At 42.8% G+C, this 12,503-nt stretch overlaps 1 long non-coding RNA gene across 1 annotated transcript in view; it reads left to right on the top strand.

Moving 5' to 3' along the window:
- The window catches only part of LOC309861487, a 763,634-nt gene that overhangs the window by 733,562 nt on the left and 17,569 nt on the right, over positions 1 to 12,503 (top strand). The gene's annotated exons all lie outside the window — the stretch shown is intronic.

The raw sequence follows: 12,503 nt of genomic DNA, 5'->3' as shown, positions 1-12,503 counted from the left end.
ACACTGGGGGTGAGAAGGTTTGTATACTATGGCGAGGAGGTGAGGTACTACACTGTGGGGGCACAGGGAGCTACCGGAGGATTTCAAATATGAGAATCGTAACCATAATAGAGTATTTAATTGCATCCTAGCTTTCATCAAGGGTAAGATGCACTATAGTTTATGTTCGACTAAGAAAGAGAAATGCTGTCAGTTAAAGTAGGATATGTCATCAAGTGCAAGGTGAGTGCCACCTTAAGAGATAGTAAAATGGGGGGGGGAGACAAATCTTAGAACAAGTAAATTGTGGTAGTAGAATAATTAAGAAAGATCCAACACTTGGATCAACTAAAGAAGTGATTATTGCATTCCATGTGCCCCAAACTATATTAAGTCCTAGAACAAGAGACGTGCTCATCTTGATGCCCCGCAGTTGTTAGACCCAAGGTACAGAGGGCAGTAGCTAACGACCGGCAGGCCCCAAGTGCCATGTGCAGACTCTAAGAGCAACTGCCTTTGAAAGAGGAAACGGTTGAGAGTGGGCTTTCTGATGTAGAGAATTACGAGCTGGGAATGTAGGACAATTGACACAGAATTGGAATTGATGCCCCTACATGACAGAGTTGGTGAAACTTCCCTTCTCAGAGATCTTGAGGCTCCTCTGAAATGAATTTTTCATTTGGACAGAACATTCAGGATAAATATGATCTGTTTGAGTTCCTGGTTCTCTCATTAGGACTGTTTCTTAGGCTTCACTGGCACAAGAAATGGGTTTTGATAATCCAGGTAAATCCTGACAAAAGCAAAGCACGGGATCTATGAAAATCTAACCACTCAGAGGAGAACAACAGATAAAGGTCCAGGCCGACCTGACCCTGCAGGATAGGTAAGGCTGGTGTGGCAACAGGGGTAGAGGGGAAGTGCACATCACCTGCTAGAAGAGCTAGAGAAGACCCCTTCCGGAGAGACCACCAGGAGAGGAGAGCAGTAGGTGCTGATGATGAAGAATATTTTAATCAGCAGAGAAGGTCAAAATGACAAAGTTCCACGATCAGAGTAAACATGTGAAATAAAAAATAAAAAATAAGAAAAAAGAATTTTTTGAAAGGACTTTTTTTAAAGGAATTTAAACAAAAGTCCTTTTAAAGAGACAGTTGGCTGTTTAAACCAATAGTACAACTCACTGAGAGAATAGCCACATTATTTACTGGGGTAGAAAGGACCTGGAATGTAGAAAGACCTATTCTGCAGAGGAAAAAATTGAATCACTAACAGGCCTCATACCTTGCACAGCCAGTGGCTAGAATCCCTGCCTCATGAGACCCTGTGCCAGAAGGCTGCTAGAACCATCTCAACTATGTTAGTCTTTGTGGAAGCCAACAAGTGTTTGCCCCGTTAAGAGCGCAGTAACAATCAGTCACGTTATGTTAAAATGATTGTCGATATCTTTAAAAGCCTTGTCAAGTTCATTTTTGAGTATCCCTCACCCCACCCTTAGTGAAATTTATCTGTGGTTCACCTCTTTGAAATACCTCATTGTTGTTCCACATTTACCATAGCCAAAAAACAAAAACAACAACAACAAAAAAAAAGCTTTTTATTAACAAAGAGTTCAGAAGGGGGCGCCACTGTAAACAATGAGAGTTTTCGCTGCCGGGACAATTTTGTTGCAGAAACAGTTGAAAGCAATCGGGTCAGACAGGCCAAGGGCTGGAGGGATTTTTAAAATGACAAAAACCGAACCAAATCTAATCAAAACAAAAATCAAAACCAATGGCCAAGATTTCAAGTTTGCTACTAAAGGTATGACATTCTCCGAAGACATGCGAGTGACTTGACCACTTTATTTATATATTTATATTTGAAGAAGAAGGAACTATTTGATGCAGCAAATCCAAGTTGGTTAAAAATTACCAGATATGGGGGCTCCTGGGTGGCTCAGTGGTTTAGGCCTCTGCCTTCGGCTCAGGTCATGATTTCAGGGTCCTGGGATGGAGCCCCACATTGGGCTCTCTGCTCAGCGGGGAGCCTGCTTCCCGCCTCTCTCTCTGCCTCCCTCTCTACCTACTTGTGATCTGTCTGTCAAATGGGTAAATAAGATCTTTAAAAAAAGAGTTACTAGATGTGAAATACATCGAGGGTATGGGAAGGAAAATGATTTCACCTGATCTGACTAGGAAGTGGTTGAAGCCTGAATTAAAGTGCTACAAAAAGAGTAAAGACCTGGGAAATATATGGGGTAAAAATCCCTAGAAAACAGCAATAATAACGGGCTGCTCTTTATTGACCAGATCCTGCGATAGGCAAAGAAGAGCTGGTTTTAGCCAGAAGATGATCTCCGTTTGTCTTCATGATCTGGCATTTCCTGCAAGCCAGGCATGGGGCTCTGCACTAGAGCTGCAAATGCTGGGTCTTTCATTGTCCCTTTTCTCTTCTCTGTGGGACAACGGGCATGTCCATGATGCAGTGTGACAGGATTTACCACAGGGAGATAAAAGACTGCCAAAGGTAGGTGGGAGCTGGGAAAAGCCACTTAGGAACACATTTTCAGGGGAGGTGATAGACAAGGGCAACGCGAAGAATGAGGATGAGTGTGTCAAGTTTCAAAGTGCCAGGAGGCAGCACAGTGCATTCGGGAAACTACAGCAAGTTCATGACAACCGACAGCTGATCTGGCAGCATCACCTGGGGATGGAGGCTGAGCCCCGGGGTTAACACTGGGGGTGAGAAGGTTTGTATACTATGGCGAGGAGGTGAGGTACTACACTGTGGGAGCACAGGGAGCTACCGGAGGATTTCAAATATGAGAATCGTAACCATAATAGAGTATTTAATTGCATCCTAGCTTTCATCAAGGGTAAGATGCACTATAGTTTATGTTGGACTAAGAAAGAGAAATGCTGTCAGTTAAAGTAGGATATGTCATCAAGTCCAAGGTGAGTGCCACCTTAAGAGATAGTAAAATGGGGTGGGGAGACAAATCTTAGAACAAGTAAATTGTGGTAGTAGAATAATTAAGAAAGATCCAACACTTGGATCAACTAAAGAAGTGATTATTGCATTCCATGTGCCCCAAACTATATTAAGTCCTAGAACAAGAGACGTGCTCATCTTGATGCCCCGCAGCTGTTAGACCCAAGGTACAGAGGGCAGTAGCCAACGACCGGCAGGCCCCAAGTGCCATGTGCAGACTCTAAGATCAACTGCCTTTGAAAGAGGAAACGGTTGAGAGTGGGCTTTCTGATGTAGAGAATTACGAGCTGGGAAAGTAGGACAATTGACACAGAATCGGAATTGATGCCCCTACATGACAGAGTTGGTGAAACTTCCCTTCTCAGAGATCTTGAGGCTCCTCTGAAATGAATTTTTCATTTGGACAGAACATTCAGGATAAATATGATCTGTTTGAGTTCCTGGTTCTCTCATTAGGACTGTTTCTTAGGCTTCACTGGCACAAGAAAAGGGTTTTGATAATCCAGGTAAATCCTGACAAAAGCAAAGCACGGGATCTATGAAAATCTAACCACTCAGAGGAGAACAACAGATAAAGGTCCAGGCCGACCTGACCCTGCAGGACAGGTAAGGCTGGTGTGGCAACAGGGGTAGAGGGGAAGTGCACATCACCTGCTAGAATAGCTAGAGAAGACCCCTTCCGGTGAGACCACCAGGAGAGGAGAGCAGTAGGTGCTGATGATGAAGAATATTTTAATCAGCAGAGAAGGTCAAAATGACAAAGTTCCACGATCAGAGTAAACATGTGAAATAAAAAATCAAAAATAAAGAAAAAAGATTTTTTTGAAAGGACTTTTTTTTAAAGGAATTTAAACAAAAGTCCTTTTAAAGAGACAGTTGGCTGTTTAAACCAATAGTACAACTCACTGAGAGAATCGCCACATTATTTATTGGGGTAGAAAGTACCTGGAATGTAGAAAGACCTATTCTGCAGAGGAAAAAATAGAATCACTAACAGGCCTCATGCCTTGCACAGCCAGTGGCTAGAATCCCTGCCTCATGAGACCCTGTGCCAGAAGGCCGCTAGAACGATCTCAACTATGTTAGTCTTTGTAGAAGCAAACAAGTGTTTGCCCAGTTAAGAGCAAGGTAACAATCAGTCACGTTATGTTATAATGATTGTCGATATCTTTAAAAGCCTAGTCAAGTTCCTTTTTGAGTAACACTCACCCCACCCTTAGTAAAATTTATCTGTGGTTCACCTCTTTGAAATACCTCATGGTTGATCCACATTTACCATAGCCAAAAAACAAAAACAACAACAACAAAAAAAAAGCTTTTTATTATCAAAGAGTTCAGAAGGGGGCGCCACTGTAAACAATGAGAGTTTTCGCTGCAGGGACAATTTTGTTGCAAAAACAGCTGAAAGCAATCGGGTCAGACAGAGCCAAGGGCTGGAGGGATTTTTAAAATGACAAAAACAAGACCAAATCTAACCAAAACAAAAATCAAAACCAATGACCAAGATTTCAAGTTTGCTACTAAAGGTATGACATTCTCCTACGATTTGCGAGTGACTTGATCACTTTATTTATATATTTATATTTGAAGAAGAAGGAACTATTTGATGCAGCAAATCCACGTTGGTTAAAAATTACCAGATATGGGGGCTCCTGGGTGGCTCAGTGGTTTAGGCCTCTGCCTTCGGCTCAGGTCATGATTTCAGGGTCCTGGGATGGAGCCCCACATCGGGCTCTCTGCTCAGCAGGGAGCCTGCTTCCCTCCTCTCTCTCTGCCTCCCTCTCTACCTACTTTTGATCTGTCTGTCAAATGGGTAAATAAGATCTTCAAAAAAAGAATTACTAGATGTGAAATACATCGAGGGTATGGGAAGGAAAATGATTTCACCTGATCTGACTAGGAAGTGGTTGAAGCCTGAATTAAAGTGCTACAAAAAGAGTAAAGACCTGGGAAATATATGGGGTAAAAATCCCTAGAAAAACAGCAATAATAACGGGCTGCTCTTTATTGACCAGATCCTGCGATAGGCAAAGAAGAGCTCGTTTTAGCCAGAAGATGATCTCCGTTTGTCTTCATGATCTGGCATTTCCTGCAAGCCAGGCATGGGGCTCTGCACTAGAGCTGGAAATGCTGGGTCCCTCATTGTCCCTTTTCTCTTCTCAGGGGGACAACGGCCATGTCCATGATGCAGTGTGACAGGCTTTACCACAGGGAGATAAAAGACTGCCAAGGGTAGGTGGGAGCTGGGAAAAGCCACTTAGGAACACATTTTCAGGGGAGGTGATAGACAAGGGCAACGCGAAGAATGAGGATGAGTGTGTCAAGTTTCAAAGTGCCAGGAGGCAGCACAGTGCATTCGGGAAACTACAGCAAGTTCATGACAACCGACAGCTGATCTGGCAGCATCACCTGGGGATGGAGGCTGAGCCCCGGGGTTAACACTGGGGGTGAGAAGGTTTGTATACTATGGCGAGGAGGTGAGGTACTACACTGTGGGGGCACAGGGAGCTACCGGAGTATTTCAAATATCAGAACGTAACCATAATAGAGTATTTAATTGCTTTCTAGCTTTCATCAAGGGTAAGATGCATTATAGTTTATGTTGGACTAAGAAAGAGAAATGCTGTCAGTTAAAGTAGGATATGTCATCAAGTGCAAGGTGCGTGCCAGCTTAAGAGATATTAAAATGGGCGGGGGGAAATCTTAGAACAAGTAAATTGTGGTAGTAGAATCATTAAGAAAGATCCAACACTTGGATCAACTAAAGAAGTGATTATTGCTTACCATGTGCCCCAAAGTATATTAAGTCCTAGAACAAGAGACGTGCTCATCTTGATTCCCCGCAGCTGTTAGACCGAAGGTACAGAGGGCAGGAGCCAACGACCAGCAGGCCCCAAGTGCCATGTGCAGACTCTAAGAGCAACTGCCTTTGAAAGAGGAAACGGTTGAGAGTGGGCTTTCTGATGTAGAGAATTACGAGCTGGGAAAGTAGGACAATTGACACAGAATCGGAATTGATGCCCCTACATGACAGAGTTGGTGAAACTTCCCTTCTCAGAGATCTTGAGGCTCCTCTGAAATGAATTTTTCATTTGGACAGAACATTCAGGATAAATATGATCTGTTTGAGTTCCAGGTTTTCTCATTAGGACTGTTTCTTAGGCTTCACTGGCACAAGAGAAGGGTTTTGATAATCCAGGTAAATCCTGACAAAAGCAAAGCACGGGATCTATGAAAATCTAACCACTCAGAGGAGAACAACAGATAAAGGGCCAGGCCGACCTGACCCTGCAGGATAGGTATGGCTGGTCTGGCAACAGGGGTAGAGGGGAAGTGCCCATCACCTGCTAGATTAGCTAGAGAAGACCCCATCCGGAGAGACCACCAGGAGAGGAGAGCAGTAGGTGCTGATGATGAAGAATATTTTAATCAGCAGAGAAGGTCAACATGACAAAGTTCCATGATCAGAGTAAACATGTGAAATAAAAAACAAAAAATAAAGAAAAAAGATTTTTTTGAAAGGACTTTTTTTAAAGGGATTTAAACAAAAGTGTTTTTAAAGAGACAGTTGGCTGTTTAAACCAATAGTACAACTCACTGAGAGAATCGCTACATTATTTATTGGGGTAGAAAGAAACTGGAATGTAGAAAGACCTATTCTGCAGAGGAAAAAATAGAATCACTAACAGGCCTCATGCTTTGCTCAGCCAGTGGCTAGAATCCCTGCCTTATGAGACCCTGTGCTAGAAGGCCGCTAGAACCATCTCAACTCTGTTAGTCTTTCTTGGAAGGCAACAAGTGTTTGCCCAGTTAAGAACACGGTAACAATCAGTCATGGTATGTTATAATGATTGTCGATATCTTTAAAAGCCTTGTCAAGTTCCTTTTTGAGTAACCCTCACCCTACCCTTAGAGAAATTTATCTGTGGTTCACCTCTTTGAAATACCTCATTGTTGTTCCACATTTACCATAGCCGAAAAAAAAAAAAAAAAGCTTTTTAGCTTTTTATTAACAAAGTGTTCAGAAGGGGGCGCCACTGTAAACAATGAGAGTTTTCGCTGCTGGGGCAATTTTGTTGCAGAAACAGCTGAAAGCAATCGGGTCAGACAGAGCCAAGGGCTGGAGGGATATTTAAAATGACAAAAACGGAACCAAATCTAACCAAAACAAAAAACAAAACCATGGCCAAGATTTCAAGTTTGCTATTAAAGGTATGACATTCTCCTAAGACATGTGAGTGACTTGATCACTTTATTTATATATTTATATTTGAAGAAGAAGGAACTATTTGATGCTTCAAATCCACGTTGGTTAAAAATTACCAGATATTGGGGCTCCTGGTGGCTCAGTCGTTTAGGCCTATGCCTTCGGCTCAGGTCATGATTTCAGGGTCCTGTGATGGAGCCCCACATTGGGATCTCTGCTCAGCGGGGAGCCTGCTTCCCCCCTCTCTCTCTGCCTCCCTCTCTACCAACTTGTGATCTGTCTGTCAAATGGGTAAATAAGATCTTTAAAAAAAGAATTACTAGATGTGAAATACATCGAGGGTATGGGAAGGAAAATGATTTCACCTGATTTGACTAGGAAGTGGTTGACGCCTGAATTAATGTGCTACAAAAAGAGTAAAGACCTGGGAAATATATGGGGTAAAAATCCCTAGAAAAACAGCAATAATAACTGGCTGCTGTTTATTGATCCAGATTTTACGGTAGGCAAAGAAAAGCTGGTTTTAGCCAGAGGATGATCTCTGTTTGTCTACATGATCTGGCATTTCCTGCAAGCCAGGCATGGGGCTCTGCACTAGAGCTGCAAATGCTGGGGGCCGTCATTGTCCCTTTTCTCTTCTCAGGGGGACAAGGGGCATGTCCATGGTGCAGTGTGACAAGCTTTACCACAGGGAGATAATAAACTGCCAAGGATAGGTGGGAGCTGGGAAAAGCCACTTAGGAACCGATTTTCTAGGGAGGTGATAGACAAGGGCAAAGCGAAGAATGAGGATGAGTGTGTCAAGTTTCAAAGTGCCAGGAGGCAGCACAGTGCATTCGGGAAACTACAACACGTTCATGACAACCGACAGCTGATCTGGCAGCATCACCTGGGGATGGAGGCTGAGCCCCGGGGTTAACACTGGGGGTGAGAAGGTTTGTATACTATGGCGAGGAGGTGAGGTACTACACTGTGGGGGTACAGGGAGATACCGGAGGATTTCAAATATCAGAACGTAACCATAATAGAGTATTTAATTGCATCCTAGCTTTTATCAAGGGTAAGATGCACTATAGTTTATGTTGGACTAAGAAAGAGAAATGCTGTCAGTTAAAGTAGGATATGTCATCAAGTGCAAGGTGAGTCCAACCTTAAGAGATATTAAACTGCGGGCGGGGGACAAATCTTAGAACAAGTAAATTGTGGTATAGAATCATTAAGAAAGATCCAACACTTGGATCAACTAAAGAAGTGATTATTGCTTACCATGTGCCCCAAACTATATTAAGTTTTAGAACAAGAGACGTGCTCATCTTAATGCCCCTCAGCTGTTAGACCCAATTTACAGAAGGCAGTAGCCAACGACCAGCAGGCCCCAAGTACTATGTGCAGACTCTAAGAGCAACTTCCTTTGAGGAGGAAACGGTTGAGAGTGGGGTTTCTAATGTAGAGAATTACTAGCTGGGAAAGTAGGACAATTGACACAGAATCGGAATTGATGCCCCTACATGACAGAGTTGGTGAAACTTCCGTTCTCAGAGATCTTGAGGCTCCTCTGAAATGAATTTTTCATTTTGGACAGAACATTCAGGATAAATATGATCTGTTTGAGTTCCTGGTTCTCTCATTAGGACTGTTTCTTAGGCTTCACTGGCACAAGAAAAGGGTTTTGATAATCCAGGTAAATCCTGACAAAAGCAAAGCACGGGATCTATGAATATCTAACCACTCAGAGGAGAACAACAGATAAAGGGCCAGGCCGACCTGACCCTGCAGGATAGGTAAGGCTGGTCTGGCAACAGGGGTAGAGGGGAAGTGCCCATCACCTGCTAGAAGAGCTAGAGAAGACCCCTTCCGGAGAGACCACCAGGAGAGGAGAGCAGTAGGTGCTGATGATGAAGAATATTTTAATCAGCAGAGAAGGTCAAAATGACAAAGTTCCACGATCAGAGTAAACATATGGGATAAAAAATAAAAAATAAAGAAAAAAGATTTTTTTGAAAGGACTTTTTCTTAAAGGAATTGAAACAAAAGTCCTTTTAAAGAGACAGTTGGCTGTTTAAACCAATAGTACAAGTCACTGAGAGAATCGCCATATTATTTATTGGGGTAGAAAGGACGTGGAATGTAGAAAGACCTATTCTGCAGAGGAAAAAATAGAATCACTAACAGGCCTCATGCCTTGCACAGCCAGTGGCTAGAATCGCTGCCTCATGAGACCCTGTGCTAGATTGCCGCTAGAACCATCTCAACTATGTTAGTCTTTGTGGAAGCCAACAAGTGTTTGCCCAGTTAAGAGCACGGTAACAATCAGTCACGTAAATGTTATAATGATTGTCGATATCTTTAAAAGCCTTGTCAAGTTCCTTTTTGAGTAACCCTCACCCCACCCTTAGAGAAATTTATCTGTGGTTCACCTCTTTCAAATACCTCATTGTTGTTCCACATTTACCATAGCCAAAAAACAAAAACAAAACAAAACAAAAGCTTTTTATTAACAAAGTGTTCAGAAGGGGGCGCCTCTGTAAACAATGAGAGTTTTCGCTGCAGGGACAATTTTGTTGCAGAAACAGCTGAAAGCAATTGGGTGAGACAGAGCCAAGGGCTGGAGGGATTTTTAAAATGACAAAAAGCGAACCAAATCTAACCAAAACAAAAATCAAAACCAATGGCCAAGATTTCAAGTTTGCTACTAAAGGTATGACATTCTCCTAAGACATGCGAGTGACTTGATCACTTTATTTATATATTTATATTTGAAGAAGAAAGAACTATTTGATGCAGCAAATCCACGTTGGTTAAAAATTACCAGATATGGGGGCTCCTGGGTGGCTCAGTGGTTTAGGCCTCTGCCTTCGGCTCAGGTCATGATTTCAGGGTCTTGGGATGGAGCCCCACATCGGGCTCTCTGCTCAGCGGAGAGCCTGCTTCCCCCCTCTCTCTCTGCCTCCCTCTCTACCTACTTGTGATCTGTCTTTCAAATGGGTAAATAAGATCTTTAAAAAAAGAATTACTAGATGTGAAATACATCGAGGGTATGGGAAGGAAAATGATTTCACCTGATCTGACTAGGAAGTGGTTGAAGCCTGAATTAAAGTGCTATAAAAAGAGTAAAGACCTTGGAAATATATGGGGTTAAAATCCCTAGAAAAACAGCAATAATAACTGGCTGCTCTTTATTGATCCAGATCCTGCGGTAGGCAAAGAAGAGCTCGTTTTAGCCAGAGGATGATCTCCATTTGTCTTCATGATCTGGCATTTCCTGAAAGCCAGGCATGGGGCTCTGCACTAGAGCTGCAAATGCTGGGGGCCCTCATTGTCCCTTTTCTCTTCTCAGGGGGACAACGGGCATGTCCATGATGCAGTGTGACAGGCTTTACCACAGGGAGATAAAAGACTACCAAGGGTAGGTGGGAGCTGGGAAAAGCCACTTAGGAACAGATTTTCAGGGGAGGTGATAGACAAGGGCCAAGCGAAAAATGAGGATGAGTGTGTCAAGATTCAAAGTGCCAGGAGGCAGCACAGTGCATTTGGTAAACTACAGCACGTTCTTGACAACCTACAGCTGATCTGGCAGCATTACTTGGGGATGGAGGCTGAGCCCCGGGGTTAACATTGGGGGTGAGATGGTTTGTATACTCTGGCGAGGAGGTGAGGTACTACACTGTGGGGGCACAGGGAGCTACCGGAGGATTTCAAACATGAGAATCGTAACCATAATAGAGTATTTAATTGCATCCTAGCTTTCATCAAGTGTAAGATGCACTATAGTTTATGGTTGACTAAGAAAGAGAAATGCTGTCAGTTAAAGTAGGATATGTCATCAAGTGCAAGGTGAGTGCCACCTTAAGAGATATTAAAATGGGGGTGACAAATCTTAGAACAAGTAAATTGAGGTAGTAGAATAATTAAGAAAGATCCAACACTTTGATCAACTAAAGAAGTGTTTATTGCTTACCATGTGCCCCAAACTATATTAAGTCCTAGAACAAGAGACGTGCTCATCTTGATGCCCCGCAGCTGTTAGACCCAAGGTACAGAGGGCAGTAGCCAACGACCAGCAGGCCCCAAGTGCCATGTGCAGACTTTAAGAGCAACTGCCTTTGAAAGAGGAAACGGTTGAGAGTGTGCTTTGAGAGGTAGAGAATTACTAGCTGGGAAAGTAGGACAATTGATACAGAATCGGAATTGATGCCCCTACATGACAGAGTTGGTGAAACTTCCCTTCTCAGAGTTCTTGAGGCTCCTCTGAAATGAATTTTTCATTTTGGACAGAACATTCAGGATAAATATGATCTGTTTGAGTTCCTGGTTCTCTCATTAGGACTGTTTCTTAGGATTCACTGGCACAAGAAATGGGTTTTGATAATCCAGGTAAATCCTGACAAAAGCAAAGCACGGGATCTATGAAAATCTAACCACTCAGAGGAGAACAAAAGATAAAGGGCCAGGCCGACCTAACCCTGCAGGATATGTAAGGCTGGTCTGGCAACAGGGGTAGAGGGGAAGTGCCCATCACCTGCTAGAAGAGCTAGAGAAGACCCCTTCCGGAGAGACCACCAGGAGAGGAGAGCAGTAGGTGCTGATGATGTAGAATATTTTAATCAGCAAAGAAGGTCAAAATGACAAAGTTCCACGATTAGAGTAAACATATGGGAGAAAAAATAAAAAATAAAGAAAAAAGATTTTTTGAAAGGACTTTTTCTTAAAGGAATTGAAACAAAAGTCCTTTTAAAGAGACAGTTGACTGTTTAAACCAATAGTACAAGTCACTGAGAGAATCGCCACATTATTTATTGGGGTAGAAAAGACCTGGAATGTAGAAAGACCTATTCTGCAGAGGAGAAAATAGAATCACTAACAGGCCTCATGCCTTGCACAGCCAGTGGCTAGAATCCCTGCCTCATGAGACCCTGTGCTAGACGGCTGCTAGAACCATCTCAACTATGTTAGTCTTTCTTGGAAGCCAACAAGTGCTTGCCCAGTTAAGAGCACGGAAACAATCAGTCATGTTATGTTATAATGATTGTCGATATCTTTAAAAGCCTTGTCAAGTTCCTTTTGGAGTAACCCTCACCCCACCCTTAGAGAAATTTATCTGTGATTCACCTCTTTGAAATACCTCATTGTTGTTCCACATTTACCATAGACGGAAAAAAAAAAAAAAAAACCTTTTTATTAACAAAGTGTTCAGAAGGGTGCGCCACTGTAAATAATGAGAGTTTTCCCTGCCAGGACAATTTTGTTGTAGAAACAGCTGAAAGCATTCAAGTCAGACAGAGCCAAGGGCTGGAGGGATTTTTAAAATGACAAAAACGGAACCAAATCTAACCAAAACAAAAAT

This window comes from Mustela nivalis (assembly GCF_964662115.1).
Source record: "Mustela nivalis genome assembly, chromosome: 3".
NCBI lineage: Eukaryota > Metazoa > Chordata > Mammalia > Carnivora > Mustelidae > Mustela > Mustela nivalis.
This window is presented reverse-complemented; position numbering and strand designations above follow the sequence as displayed.